Consider the following 14,976-nt stretch of genomic DNA (forward strand, 5'->3'; position numbering starts at 1 on the left):
ATAATTGTGGTGAACAAGAAATGGTTGGTTAGCACATCTCTAACCTTTTGAATATAAATTATGATGTTAAAAATATGCCAAAAGACTGTTTCATTAATGAAAGGGGTCTATTGGACTCTATCTTTCATCAATTATTTATGAAAGATAGAGGCCCATAGACCCCTTTCATCAAAAGACTATTTCGTCGATGAAAGGGGTCTATTGGACTGTATGCAGATTCTTGCAATCCTTAAAAGCAGTTGGTAAGATTGAAAAATTGTTGCCCATATGTCGAGTATGGACAAAAATTTAGGACTTAAAATTCTGTATGTACTCTCCAAACATGATAGAAAAAGAAGGGAAGCAAGTGCTCTCTGAGTGGGAGAGAAAGAACTGCCCGTGGTGGCTCGATATGAAAAAAGGATGTTGCATCGAGGAGGAGGTAGAGCTATACACACAGCATAAAAAGGAAGAGATGGGTTCATCAAGCTCAAATTCAGTCCACGAGGATGATGCAGTCATTGAGATTCAAAAAACACTTAAGAAGATGACTAAAAAGGACAAAGATTCAAGTATGGAACTAAAGAAGGGTAGTAGGCCACCAAAAAATCCTTGTACTAATAATGGTAAGCTCTCTTGGTCTTTTTTCAAGCTGTTATTTGTTTGTCTAACATATGTTGTTATCACTTTGTGTCTTTACATATGTGGTGTGGATACAGATGTGCAGATACTGCAGTCTACACCCATTTTGAAAGGATATAAATGGAAAGATAGGTCTATCCGCTTTTTGTACATTCCATTGACCTCTCTAACTTTGAATCGGAGTGGCACATGTGATGCTTCACATTGCAAGGTTTGGTGCTATGTTTGGGAAGCAATTGTCTGTCTCAAACTTCACACAAGCCTATATAGACATGAAGGAATACTTTGTGGGTCTTGGAGGTGAAAGAAAAACAAGAAATGGTAAGAGTGTTGCTTGGGCTACAGATTTTGTCATTCTTGATCTGCCTACACAGCTAGAAGCTCTTGGAGTAGAGGATTCCACATCTCCATCTTGGAATTTATTAACAGAGGACCATGTACGCTACTCCTTGCTAGTAGCGGCCACAGTTGTTTCAGATTCTGATTCTGGCTGGATCCTAGTTATGTGTGCTCCTCATGTTCTCCATTTGGTTGAGCGTTATGCTAGGATCAGTAGATTGGAGTTTACATGTCGAATGTACATGCAATGCTTGGATGCATATTGTACAATCAAAGTTGGTGGTATTGATCATAAGGTGAGACAATTGTCTTACAATGACCTGTTGAAAGAACTTATGCTCTTGTATAATGAAATGGCTTATACTAAGCATAAGTTTAATTATTTTCTTGTCTTTAGGTGGATGTTGTGGCTTTATGCCTTCTTCATCGGGCTGGTATGTCTTGTGTTTGTAATCCTGGAAATGCTTCCGTGGTTGGTACCAAATTGGGCATTACTTTTGGAAGTAGTTTGTTTCATCATTATTTACCAACAAGTGAGCAGACTATAAAACATGAAGAGAGTATTCCATGGAGAGGTGCATTGGAGAAGGCTCCATGCATGATGTTGTACTTCGTGGAGTTGTTGTGTCCAATTTATGGACATGTGGTGGACTTAGGTGCTGGGAATGGTTCTATGCAAAAAGCATGCATGCATTCTGGGAGAGAATGCTTATCTATTGAGAATGATCCTGACATTTGCAATTCTATATTGCAACCATTTTTGGATGGACAGAAAGGAAAGGGAAATGTGTTAAGCAACTATGGGACTCTAAATGATTCCGAAGATGTGGAAATGGTTGTTAATCTTCCAGATGACTAGTAAGTATATTACTCTCGTCTTTTATCTTTTTAAACCTATTTGTTGGAGAATATTATTATCAATGAGGCATTGATATCAATTGATCTATTTTAGCTTTTTGCCTTCTTATGCAGGTGCTATGGCTGAGATGATATGTAATGACATTGCATTCAATGCCCCCATCAAAGAGAGAAGGCATCATCATAATATCTATGTGGATGACATCAGTAAAGAAGATTGAGTCTAGTGATTTGACATGAGTTTTTCCCTTCAAGCAATTCATTTTGCTTGTGATGCCCTAGTATTGAACATGCATAACTTTTGTGGTGTCTTGCACCTATTTCATTTGCTAAAGATGTAGTAATCATATTGAAGAACTATTAGTACATCATGTGAGTACCCATGAATATTAATCTCAATATCACATATTCAATTTTGAGCATGTTGGTTTCATAAAACTTTTTCTACTTGCTAGAGATGTGACAATCATGTCATATCTTAGTTAAGGTTTGCATGTCAAAACTATGAGTTGTGTACAAATGATCATCATGGTGAATTGAATCTTAAAGTATCTCCTTGATGCAACTAATAAATGTTTCGGCATAGATGCATGCGAATTTGCACCCTAAATTCTTCACCATGTGACTTGCAATCATTTCATCGATAAATTGCTATCTATCATGATAGTATGAATGATGGATGATATAGGTGGATGGTGTTAAAATGAAGTAGACATGAAAAGTAGTTTTGTGAATAAAGCGATCTTATAAGCCCTAAATACTATTGGAAAGAAATGTAATTAAATGTATATAGCATCTTTGTAGGGTAGTTTTATCACTAAAGGGTGTGTGATGTTAGCGGCATCTTTGTGGGGTAGACATGTATATAGTATCTTCTTGGGGTAGTTTTATAACTAAATGGTGTGTGATGTTATGATAAAATTGTCTACGAAATCACAATATAGGCCATGCTCAGAAAAATGTGCTCAGACCAAGACGCTCAGAGAAAAGACGTACCCTCGTGGGGCCTTTTGTCGCATCTTTGCCTGCAGCCCATGCAAATCATAGGTTGGCTTGGAGGGACCACCACGCTAGTTTTTGGCATAATAATGAGACGCAATCTATCATTCTAAGCATTACCTTAGCACAATCTCTGGCTTGACGACCTATCATCGCCTAAAATTCAAGGTTGTCTTTGAGAGACCACCGTGCTAGTTCTTGGACTTATAGCTCCGTTACCTATTTTTACGTATTATAGGAGGAGGTCTATGATGACCAGTGTGCTAGCAAATAGAAGGAGATCTATGACAGCCACCACGCTGATTCTTAGAGTTATATATTTGTGTACCAAGAAAAATGTACTCAGTTGTGCAACCAAACAAAATGCAATTGACGATATGGCCCTTGAGGGGTTCCCTTTGGGCCATATCAACATGCCATTTCTGTCTACTGGCATCTTGAAAATTGTATAATGCATGTCGATATGGCTCTTGCTCGAAGAGGGAACCCCTCAAGGACCATATAGTAAATTGCATTTTTTGAAAGTTTAATTATATTTTTTTAGATGTATCTTCATGCAACCACAACGGTGGGTCGTTGGAGTTATTTTAATGCTATTTTGGTCATAAACTAAAGAAATTGTAGTCCTTCTTGGTATTTTAATCCTTGTTGTGCAGTAAATATAAATGAGGAAAAAAGTACAATTTATCGAGTGAAAATTAAGCAAAAGAGATTATAATGTATATCTACATCCAATAACAGGTTATATAAAAATTAACAACTTACACCGAGCAAAAATTAAAGAGAGAATCTTACATTTATTAAAACTCGGCAATTGCTGAGAGTCTTAAAGGCCAAAAGATTACAACTAGCGACCATAACCATTCAAATATAAAAGTTAACAATAGTGCATACTAAGAGCCTCAAATTGAACAAAAAGAGATTACATAAATGTAATAAAAACTCAGCAATGAGAGCCTTAGAGACTAAAACATTACATCTAGTGAGCCAAAAGATCATTGCGAGCCTTAGAGGCCAAAAGATTAAATTTCCTTATTGCTGAGACCTTGTATGAGCAAGAGGGAATTTGTACAACTCAGTTTTCTGCCAGTCTAGCTTGCTGTATTAAAAATTTTTAGGGAGCCAAAGAAGGATACGATGGAGAGGCCGAAGACCATGCACATTGGCAAGACTCCGATTACGGCCCTCCCAACAAGTCGACAGTACTCTACTCAAGATATTGAGGTCTTCTTCAACATCTATGGGGAACCCATATGGCACAGCCATAAAGAGGCCTCTGTGAGCATGTCATCTAATGTGGTGACATGCAGATGTGGGGAGAATCGACTGTGAAAACGAAGGGTCTCCACTAGTGCTAGCATTTCTACTCCAGGTGAGTGCAAAAGCAATCAACTTATATAAGAAGGCAGATAACATTGGGATCATAGAGCATCGAGGGAGGTGGTAGTACATATGGTGAAGATGAGTGGTTGAGTAGTAGATGAGCAGGGGAGCAGATGAGTGACGAGAGTTGGAGGAGGGAGCATGGAGGAAAGTAGAATAGGGGTGAAAAAGAGCTGGAGGGGTGTGGAGTAAAGTAGCAAAGCAGGGGCGGATGAGAGCAACATAGTAAAATGCCAAATGCCACGGATCTTATATATTATAAAGTAAATCATGAAGCCTAATCACCTCTAATTCTCACAAAAGTAAATCATGAAGCCTAATCACCTCTAATTCCTCATTACCATGCACTCTAGTACTCTCATGAGCATGTAAGCCCGATGATTGGTAATTTACTGCACTTGTAGTAATCATGCATGAAAGCTTGGTGGCACGTAACTGGAAGGTGAGTAATTGTGGGCCACTGTGGTGGCTAGTAATTAACGGCCAGTCCGATGGGTCTTAGCCACTACCACAACCGTGGTTGGGAATCTTAGATGCAAGTCAGCACTACCGCCTTGAATTAATCAAAATTCGAGCCAACCATCGCTGTGGCTCTCACCTTGACAGTGTAGTTGGGCTACAACCACCGCGGTGGCTCTTACCTTAACAGTGTGGTCCGGGCTACAAATCGCTATTCCATTCCCTTAACCGTTTTATCTTTTATCCCTCTCGACCTTTTCGTTATCCCTTGCAATCGGACTGCAAATTGAAGCCTCCAATATTCCATGTTTCATCTTCTATCCCTCTCGACCATTTCTTTCTCCCTTGCAATTGGACTACAAACTCAAGCCTCCACTATTCCATTTCCTTCACTGTTTCATCTTCTATCCCTCTCGACCATTTCTATCTCTCTTGCACACTTCCTGCAACTTCTATCCCCTCTCATAATGGATCCTGCACAGTCTGGGAGCTCCTCACACAATCTTTCCTCCCCCTCTACAGCACAATGCGAGAGTTCCTCCTCCTCTGATATTGAAATCGTGACATATGGGAGCTCCTCTATCGCTCTTCAAAAGACAAATTTGGATACTCTCCAAAACTTCACCAGGTTGGTACAGGAGGTGAACGTGAAGAAGGGGCAACTAGTTTGTCAAGGTCAGAAGATTACCATCAATGAAAGTGTGATTGAAAATGCTCTAGGAATTTATGGAGGTAGTTTGCAAGTACACTTTTTCAATAAGCAGTAGAAGAGACATGAAATTCTAGATGTATACCCCAACGCTCAAGTTAGTAAAGATGGTGGAGTCAAGCTTTTCTAGCTTGCCAACAGACCTCCAAGATGTGCTGAAGAAGACCATTCACTTCTTTCCTAATACGAGAGGAATCATGAAGTTTTGGCAGGTTCAAGCAGTAGTAGAGCAACTGAAAGGACAAGATGTATCTTTCTCAAGGATGATCTTCAAGAGCGTGTAAATCAACCTGAAAAATTATGTGGATGGCAATTCCCAATTGTCATCTCAACCCGCTGGAGTTGCAATGTATCTGATGGCATCTACCCTCAAAGGGATTTTTGAGCAATACGATAAGCAGATCTCTCTATTGTCTCTATGCCAACCTGGACTTAGGTAGTATAGAATGTGTGTGTAGAGTAGCGACAAAGCTCCGCTTGTACTTGCATAAGGCTAGAAATAATCCCATGGGAATAATCCCTCTTAGAAATCCAACTTGCATGTTCATGCAAGTTCTACATACGACTCCTACATGCGAGTTTTACATGAAACTCCTACATGTGTGTTCTACATGCAAGTTCTACATGCAACTCCTACATGCAAGTTCTACATACGCTCGTACTTGCATAAGGCTAGAAATAATTCCGTGGGAATAATCCCTCTTAGAAATCTATCTTAGAAATCTAACTTGCATGTTCTATATGCAAGTTCTACATATGACTCCTACATGTGAGTTTTACATGCAACTCCTACATGCGTGGTCTACATGCAACTCCTATTCTACATGTAACTCCTATTCTACATGCGAGCTCTACATGTAACTCCTAATCTACATGCGAGTTCTACATGCAACTCCTACATGCAAGTTCTACATACAACTCCTACATGCAACATGCAACTCCTACATGCAACTTGCAACTCCTACATGCAACTTCTATATGCAAGTTCTACATGTAGAGAGAGAATGTCTTACAATTCCTACATGCAGAGAGAGAAGCTCTCCAACTTGTATAAATACCCCATAATGGAATGAAGCCCACACTCTTTGGGACATTGTGTTGAGTTCTACTTTGGTATTCCAAGCAATTGTCTCAAGTGTCCATGCTTCCTTGCACTCCACGTCCAAAAGCATGTCCTAACCTTACAACTCCTCCTCCCCTCTCCTCCAATCTTGCAACCCATCCTCTCCCTCTCCTCCTTCCTTCTCCTCCTCCCTTCTCCTTCTCCTCCTCCCTCCTCCTTCTTTCTCCTCTTCCCTCCTCCTCCCTCTCCTCCTCCCTCCTCTCTCTTCTTTCCCCCCATGCTCTTACACCTTCTTTCTCTCCCACTCCTATGCTCCCCCTAAACCCTTAGTTTCTCAACCCTTAACCTCCATGATCTACAAGGGAGACGAGTTCTCCACCATGTACTCCACCCTGAACCTTGGATCCTTCTTCTAACCCTGGAACTTCTTCTAAACCTCCTTCTAAACACTAGGACCTCCTTCTAAATCTTGGAACCTCCTTCTAAACCTGGAACCTCCTTCTAAACCTTGGAACCTCCTTCTAACCCTTAAACTCCTCCTAAACCCTTAGTTTCTCAAGCCTTAACCTCCATGATTTACGAGGGAGATGAGTTCTCCCACCATGTACTCTACCCTGAACCTTGGATCCTCCTTCTAACCCTAGAACTTCTTCTAAACCTTGGAACCTTCTTCTAAACTCTGGAACCTCCTTCTAAACCTAGAACCTCCTTCTAAACCTTGGAACCTCCTTCTAACCCTTAAACTCCTCCTAAACCCTACAATCCCCAATGAAGGCAAAAGCCTTCATTACCTCAATCATGATGATACACGTTCCTTTTACACATGCATGCACTATGTTTGCTTACCACACTTAAGCCTACGTCTCTCATCGAAATACGACTCGAGGTCCTAAGCTACATGTATACTACAAACGACAACCCTGATATATCGGTAGGTGACAGAAAGCCTTGAAACCCTGCATACTGAGATTACCCTACTCTTCCTGCGAAAGCCGTGGGAAAGAGCTAACATTTAGTGCCACTGCCGTGGAGACTAGCATCTCAAGTAATGAGTAAACATACGCAAGTATGTGTAAAAAACAAACTACTTCGAACTTTCATGAACATATCACTCAAGAGCTAGGAGAGCTAAAATTTTTTCAACTCAATTTTTTTTTAAAAAAAAATTCCTAGCTGAAACTCTTCGTTACCGGTTTATGAAAATGCATGTTTTCTGGAAAAACAGCACCTTAAGGAATAAATCAAACCATGTGATGGTTGTCAAAATGTAGAGCTTGAAATTCTGAACATTTCTCCTTTTTACAAAAGCACATTCTTACACAACTACCAAAAGTTATGGGCAATCAATGATTAAAGGTTCTGAATGCCATAACATAAAAGAAAAATTGAAATCACCTCCCTAGTTAAACATGGACAAATTCAAAGCTACACATGTATTTGACTACTCAAACGTGGACAAATTCAAAGGTGCACATGTGTTTGACTAAATCTACAGCTCCCCCTCCTTCCCTATAAAAGTGCACCCATCCCTCTCATACTTCATTTTTCACATCTTGCCTCCATCCTCTTCCCCATATTGAGCCCTATGCAAGACACTCCTTCCTCTCCATCAACCACCACCCTACTCCCATCCTCACACGGAGTTACTTCGAGCCCATCTTGCAGTGATAACCTAGCCATCCACCCATCGTCCATTCGTCCTCAATAACAACCACTGTCCTACTCCCATCCTCACATGGTAAGTTACTTCGAGCCCATCTCACAGTGATAACCTAGCCATCCACCCACCGTCCATTCATCCTCAATAATCCCGTTACATCGAGAAAGACTTGGAGAGCGTTTAGGTGACCATCTTTTCCTCCCTTTGGATTTCCATCAAAGTTTTTTGTTCATCAAATTTTTGTTCATTTTTTCTTTTTTCCCCCTCCCCCTCCACCATTCCCCCCTCCACCTCCACCCCCACCCCCCCCCCCTCCCTCTCCACCCTCCCCCTTCCATGTCCTTCACCCCCCCCTCCATCTCCACCACCCCCTCCCCTTCCATCTCCTCTACCCCCTCCCTCCCTCCCTTCCATCTCCTCTACCCCCGCCCCCTTTTTTCCATCTCCTCCACCACCCACCACCCCCCCCTCCATCTCCACCACCCCCTCCCCTTCCATCTCCTCCACCCCCTCCCTTCCCCCCCTTCCATCTCCTCCCACCCCCCCCTCCTTTTTTTCATCTCCTCCACCATCCCCTCCATCCCCCCTCCCCCCCCCCTTTTTCCATCTCCTTCACCATCCCTCTGCCCCCCCCTCCATCTCCACTAATCCCCTCTCCACTACCCCCTCCACCACTCCCTCACCCCCTTCACCACCCCCCCTTCCCCCCCCCCTCTCCATTCCACACACACACCCCATTCCCCTCCCCTTCGCCCCCCCTCCTCTCCATTCCACACACACAACCCCCCCTCTCCACCCCCCACGCCCCCTCTCCCCCCTCCATTCCACCGTCCCCTTTCCCCCCCTCCATTTCCCCCCCTCCTCCCCCTCTCTCTTTCTCTCTCTCTCTACCTCCCCTCTCTCTCTCTCTACCCCACCTCCCTATTCTCTCTCTCTCTCTCTCTCTCTATCCAAACTCCCTATTCTCTGTCTCTCTCTCTCTCTCTCTCTCTTTCTACCCCTCTCTCTCTTTCTCTCTCTACCCCTCTCTCTCTCTTCTCTCTTCCTTCTCTCTCTCTCTCTTTCTCTCTCTCTAATCCCCTCTTTTCTCTCTCTCTACCCCCCCCTCGTCAGCCGCTCCACTCCCTACCCTCCTAAAACGCCTAACTAATTCCTAAAGGCTAAGCCCTTAGTAAGGGCCTATAAGCCTTGCCTTAAAGGCAAGGTCACCCGCTTGCACAGTGCCTGCCAAGGGCGATGTAGCCAACTGCTAGCGACGGAGTCGCTTGCCACAGCAATAACACCCGCCCCTCCTCTCCACACCTCCTCCACCCGCGTCCACCTCCTCCGCCTCCTCCACCCACGTCCACCTCCTCCGCTCCCACCTCTTGCAACCCCCTCTCCACCCTCCCTCCTCCATACCTTTCTCCCTAATCCCCTCCAGCCACCACCACCCTCCCATCAACTGCCGCGCGACGCCCCCCCCTAAGTTATTTATTAAATTTCTTTTTTTAAAAACCCTAACTTAACCTAACCATGCAACTAACTATAATTAGGTTAGTATTAACCTGGGTTAGTTTTAACTTAGGCTAGGTTAGATTTAACCTAGGTTAGCTAGTCTAACTTTAGGTTAGTTACTGGCAGTTAGGTTAGTTTAACTATTAGTTAGTTACACTAACTAGATAGTTAGGTTAGCTTAATTATACTACAGTTAGTTCAACTAACTATGGTTAGTTTAGTTAGATGCAGTTAGTTTAAACCATAACTAGGTTAGCTTAGACTAATTGTTAGGCATCTAACTAGATATTTAGGTTAGTTAGACTAATTGGGCCAATTAGGTCAATTGAGCTGGGTCAGTTACTACCCCTCAGTTAGACTTAACGTCCATTCACACCAAACCTTAAGACCAAGGCCCCCCTCACACAAAAAAGGTCCATTTTTTCCCTTCTTTAACCCCTCGTAACTCATCCGTTTGGGACCCAAACTGGACCCCATTTGAACCGAAATTTCACACACAAAAACATCATGCTACGAGGAATTTTTCTAGCCCATTCCACACCATTTTGGCATCCCTAGCACTCGCTCATTCGTACCCCATGTGGGTCTCTTTTCGCATAAATTCGCTCATATCTTTATGTCGTGACCTTGGATTGACGATCCGTCTACACCGGTACATTTGCCTACACACATGGGACAATCTTAGGCACATTATTAACACGATGGTCCTTACAACACTAACACCACTCTAACCCTCCAAACAAAACTACATCAACACCCGCACTTACGGCAGAGACACCCTTTGCAACTCTTGCCCAATCTGCATGCAGCTACCCTCCGGCCAATGCTTGCCAAATCCGCATACAAGTCCACTGCAACCATCGCATATAGCTACGCTCCGACTCCAACGCTCGCCAAACTCGCATACAACTCCGCTGCAACCATCGCCTCCAACAATCCTCTATCCTGATTCCCCCCTTGAAATTCAAGAAATCCATTTAACTCCTCCATGCCACAACATGGTTGGACGCCGTCGTGAGACGATGATGGGGATATCGACCTCGATGCAGAGACTAACAATTTCTTTAATCACAGAAATAATAACAATCAAGGCAGGCATCCTTTAGAAAAACTAGAACTTCCCAAATATAATGGTAAGGGAGATTCAACCAAATTCCTCCAACATTTGATGCCGCATGCTGAGCAGGTGGAGATCAATCCCATGAAACCAAGGTGGCTTGGTTTTCCATGGCCTTAATTGATGAAGCGTCTGAATGGTACCTAAACCTTCTAGTGGAAGAGTAAGCCACATGGGACCTACTTCAAATAGAATTCAAAAGGCACTTTCAAACAGAGAGGCTACAAGATGATCCCGCTCTCCAACTAAGCAAGATCGAACAAGGCCGTCGAGAAGATGTACACATGTACTTGGACAAGATGAAAAGATTAACTGCCAAATGTGACCCACGCCCTGATGCAAAGTACCTCACAGCCTGGTTCATTGCAAGACTAAGAAAGAAAATCCAAAAGGATATGGAAAAGATTAGCAGCTGCTTATGAAACGTTCAGTGTTGCTCATGCGGCAGCCATTGACATCGAGGATGGCATGATAGACTCTAACACTAGCAGTGATGATGGTAGATCCAGTGCATGGGATAAGCGCTCTAAAAAGGGTAAATCCAAGTCCACTGTCGAAACATCAAATGAAGATCCCCTAGAGGCCATGGCCATGAAGCTGAAAGAAGACATGATGTAAGCTATGGAACAAAAGCTTCACTTGTCTCAGCCGCCAACTCAAACTTATCCACGGCGAGAAAATGTCTAGTGTCCACATTGCATGGCTAATCATACAGCAAATGAGTGTCTGGTCCTCAGAGCTAGGATCACTGCACAAGCAAATCCACCGCCAAGGTTCTAGTGCCGTATCTGCATCGTCGGCGGCCATGATGAAAATAGTTGCATCTTCAACATATGCGCAACAACCCGCCTCAACCTCAACAATACCAACCAGCACCCATGCCAGTGTACAGGTAACTGTACAGGTAACCAGCACTTGCACAAGCGCCCCCAACTCCGAGGCTAAATCCTATTCTCGTTCGAACACAAGTCCGATAACTACTCAGGAATCTGAATCCACAACCATATCCAAGAGCACCACATCCAACTCCTCAGGCAGTTCCAATACATCAACTACAAGCTGAGGAAGTAGACTCGCCATTCGAGTATGAAGCAGAGTACCCAGTGTACTATGTAGAAGGTGCAGAGGGTCTAATACCAATTTATGCAAATCAAGTGCATCCCAACACATATCAAGTACTAATCAAGTGCTACAGTTGTGGAGAAAATCACCGGATCGTAGAGTGCCCTCATCGTGGTAGCCCCGCTACTTTTCAACCACTCTGTAGAGATTGTGGCATAGGACATGCCTGTATGGATTGTCCCATGAAAAATAAGGTCCCACAACAAACAGAGGTTAAGCCTGACATCCCAATTGGCATCATTGGGATGGACCATCAAAGTATGGGGCCGGCAAGCATAATATCAGAACCTGTGAATGTAATTACACGCCAGCAGAAAGAGGCCGCCAAGGACCCTAACATTCCGATCCAACCTAGACGAATTCTTAAAAAGAAATCACAAGTGCCTCCACCTCCGCCAAGCAATGAGCAACCGAGCTCATCCACAGCACCTCTCGAGCCTCTAGGAATAGTAAATGGCGTGTCCACAAAGGTCGCAGGAGTCTGCTTTTTTCTTCAATTCAGAATCTTAGATCTCTCAAAAAAATCCTATCAAATCTTACTGGGACGTCCTTGGTTACGAGATGCATCAGACCTCCATGACTGAGGAACTGATAGACTGACAATCCAGAATCGTGACACCACAGTCAGGGTGAATATGGGAATAGGAGCTATAAAACCAATTGTGCCTAAAGCATTGAATGACACATCTTCAACGATAATCTCAAGCAAATCAACTCCCCTACAACAGCATGCCATAGCAGGCGATTCACAAAGCAATGTCAATAACTGGATACAAACATTGGTAACTATCGACAACTGCCATTCATTAGACCCCATCTTTCACATATAGATACTAAGGTGCTACAAGTAGATCCTCCACTCACACATGAAAAACCAATCGATCTAGAGGTGCCATTCTTTATGGCTGACCTTGAATGGAATAATGAACCCGAAGAAGGTACCCATACCAATGATGACTTAGATTTTCCTTTGGACCTTGAAACTAAGACTGAGAATGCTGAAATTGAAGATCAAATCTTTGATAATGACTTACCATTCTACATGCCCTAATGGCAGTCGAGCTCCCAAAAATTAAACCTCCAAAGTTGAATAACAGCAGGAGATCTTGTAAGAACGCTAAAGGAGGAAATCATAGAAAAGCCAAGGCCAAACACATCAATGAATTTGAATGAGTCCAAACAAGGATCGTCAAATTGTATCTTGCAAAGCCAACTCCCTCAAAATAAGGGCACACATGAAAATTTTATCTTCTTGCTATGAATAGTGTTTAATACAACTTCATGTTTAATCTTCTTAATAAGGGCATACATGACATATTTATCATCTTGATATGAATAGTGTTTAGTATGTCATGTTTAGGACACATGATATACATTGCTTATTAGTAGGATTGGAATGGAGCATGGAGTTCTTAATTAGATCCTTTGAGATGACTTAGGGACAACGATTGCATTGCAAAATGTATTCTGATGAATTAAGGAGAATTACATAAATTCATAGAACAAAAAAGACGAGCTTATTTACAAAAATTTCATGCCTATGTACATGACTCCCATTTTGAAATCCAAACTGATCATTTAGCTTTGATGAGTCTGATGTCAAGGAAGCATTTGCATGGAAGATTGAAACATGGGGGTGTTGGTGCTTAGAATTACAATCTCCTATTAGCCACGTAACAAAAACAAGGCAGTCGATGCACTTTGTAGACTGCATTCTCAATCAACTTTGATACATAGTCCTTTCATAGTAGATACGTAGTCCTTCTTTCAAGATTCAACCATCTATTCCTCTTGTAGCATCATTGCTTATTCTAGGCATTCTTTCATAGTAGATACATAGCCCTTCTTCCATAGATTCAACCATCTCTCTTTCTCCTGTAGCGTCATTGCTTATTCTAGGTCACAAACCACCTTTACCCACTTTAATTGAGATTAAGCAACTTCAGACCTCAGACCAGAAGATACAAGCCATAATAGGCCACTCCCCCTCCCCCTCAAGTAACTTCCACATTTACGATAACCTCCTCTATTTCCATCGACCAACATCACTTGTACATCTCCCAGTGTGATCAATACCTCTATCTTTATTCTCTTCATGTTTGTCAAAGGCAAGGGGTCCGGAAGATGGATCTGGACCGTTAGATCCAAAAATCTCCTTAATCGTAATTGCATCCTCGATTGTATCTGTGCGAATAAACTTGCCTCGATCTACGTATCCCTAAGAATCACACATTCACCATGTAACCCCCCTCCCCAAGCCTTTGACTGTTGGGAAAGTGGCTCGCAGGGGGAGCCCCCGAGCCAAGGACCACTTTCCCCCTCAAAAAATGGCGTGCAGTGGGAGCTCGCAAGCCATTTTCTGAGAGGGAAAGTGGACCTCGCCCACTTTCCCTACTCTATCTCTTTTGGTATTAAGGTCTTAATTCAACTTTGAACTGAATTCTACTAGTTACATAGGAGGGCATCACTTCATTGTTACTTTCGTTCCTATCCAACCTTGCCGGCTATATAGGTCTTTGACTATTAACATGGGGTACTGTTTCTTTGAAAATCAAATGGGTATTGTTTCTTTGAAAATTCATATCTTGCTACCAAAGCCAAGATTTTTGTTTTTGGCAAACAAAGATCACATGCTAAAAGTTCAGAATTTGCATTAGTTAAACTTTGATTAATCTAGGCCTAATCACATACAAAACTAACTAAAGTAACTAAGCCAAGGCAATCAAGTAACTTAACCAACGTAGCAAGACTGCTTGGATGGCGAGGGCAGCCAACATATTGCCACCCCTGTGTGGAGGGAGAGGGAGGTGATGGAGTCCCCACAATCCACTACTCTCTTGGTCGCTTGCTCCCCCAGGGATCCTTCACAGCCATGCACCTTTCCTACACTTAGGGTGTTTAGAGACCAGAGCCACCCATGCTTGCCCATGGTGCATTGAATGAATATGGGCCGTGGGCTGGATGTGGGCAAGCAATCTTGTCTCTCCATCCTCTGTGGGTGGCACCCATGGTGGCATTGGATCGCTCAACTCCTAGCAGCCTTCATCTATGTTGGCACACCTAGCCATCCTAAACAAAATTGAATACCATGGTCATCGAACTTTTTCCCCCAAACCCAAATCAGCACCTGACTTTCTAACATTTCTGTT

General features: G+C 42.9%; 1 pseudogene; it reads left to right on the forward strand.

Moving 5' to 3' along the window:
* The first annotated feature begins 307 nt into the window (after window positions 1–307).
* LOC147899662 (uncharacterized) lies at window positions 308–1,819 on the forward strand (annotated as a pseudogene).
* The last annotated feature ends 13,157 nt before the right edge of the window (window positions 1,820–14,976 follow it).

This window comes from Dipteris shenzhenensis, chromosome 8 (assembly GCF_047967505.1).
Source record: "Dipteris shenzhenensis isolate YYH24624 ecotype China chromosome 8, Dip_SZ_1.0, whole genome shotgun sequence".
Taxonomy (NCBI): domain Eukaryota; kingdom Viridiplantae; phylum Streptophyta; class Polypodiopsida; order Gleicheniales; family Dipteridaceae; genus Dipteris; species Dipteris shenzhenensis.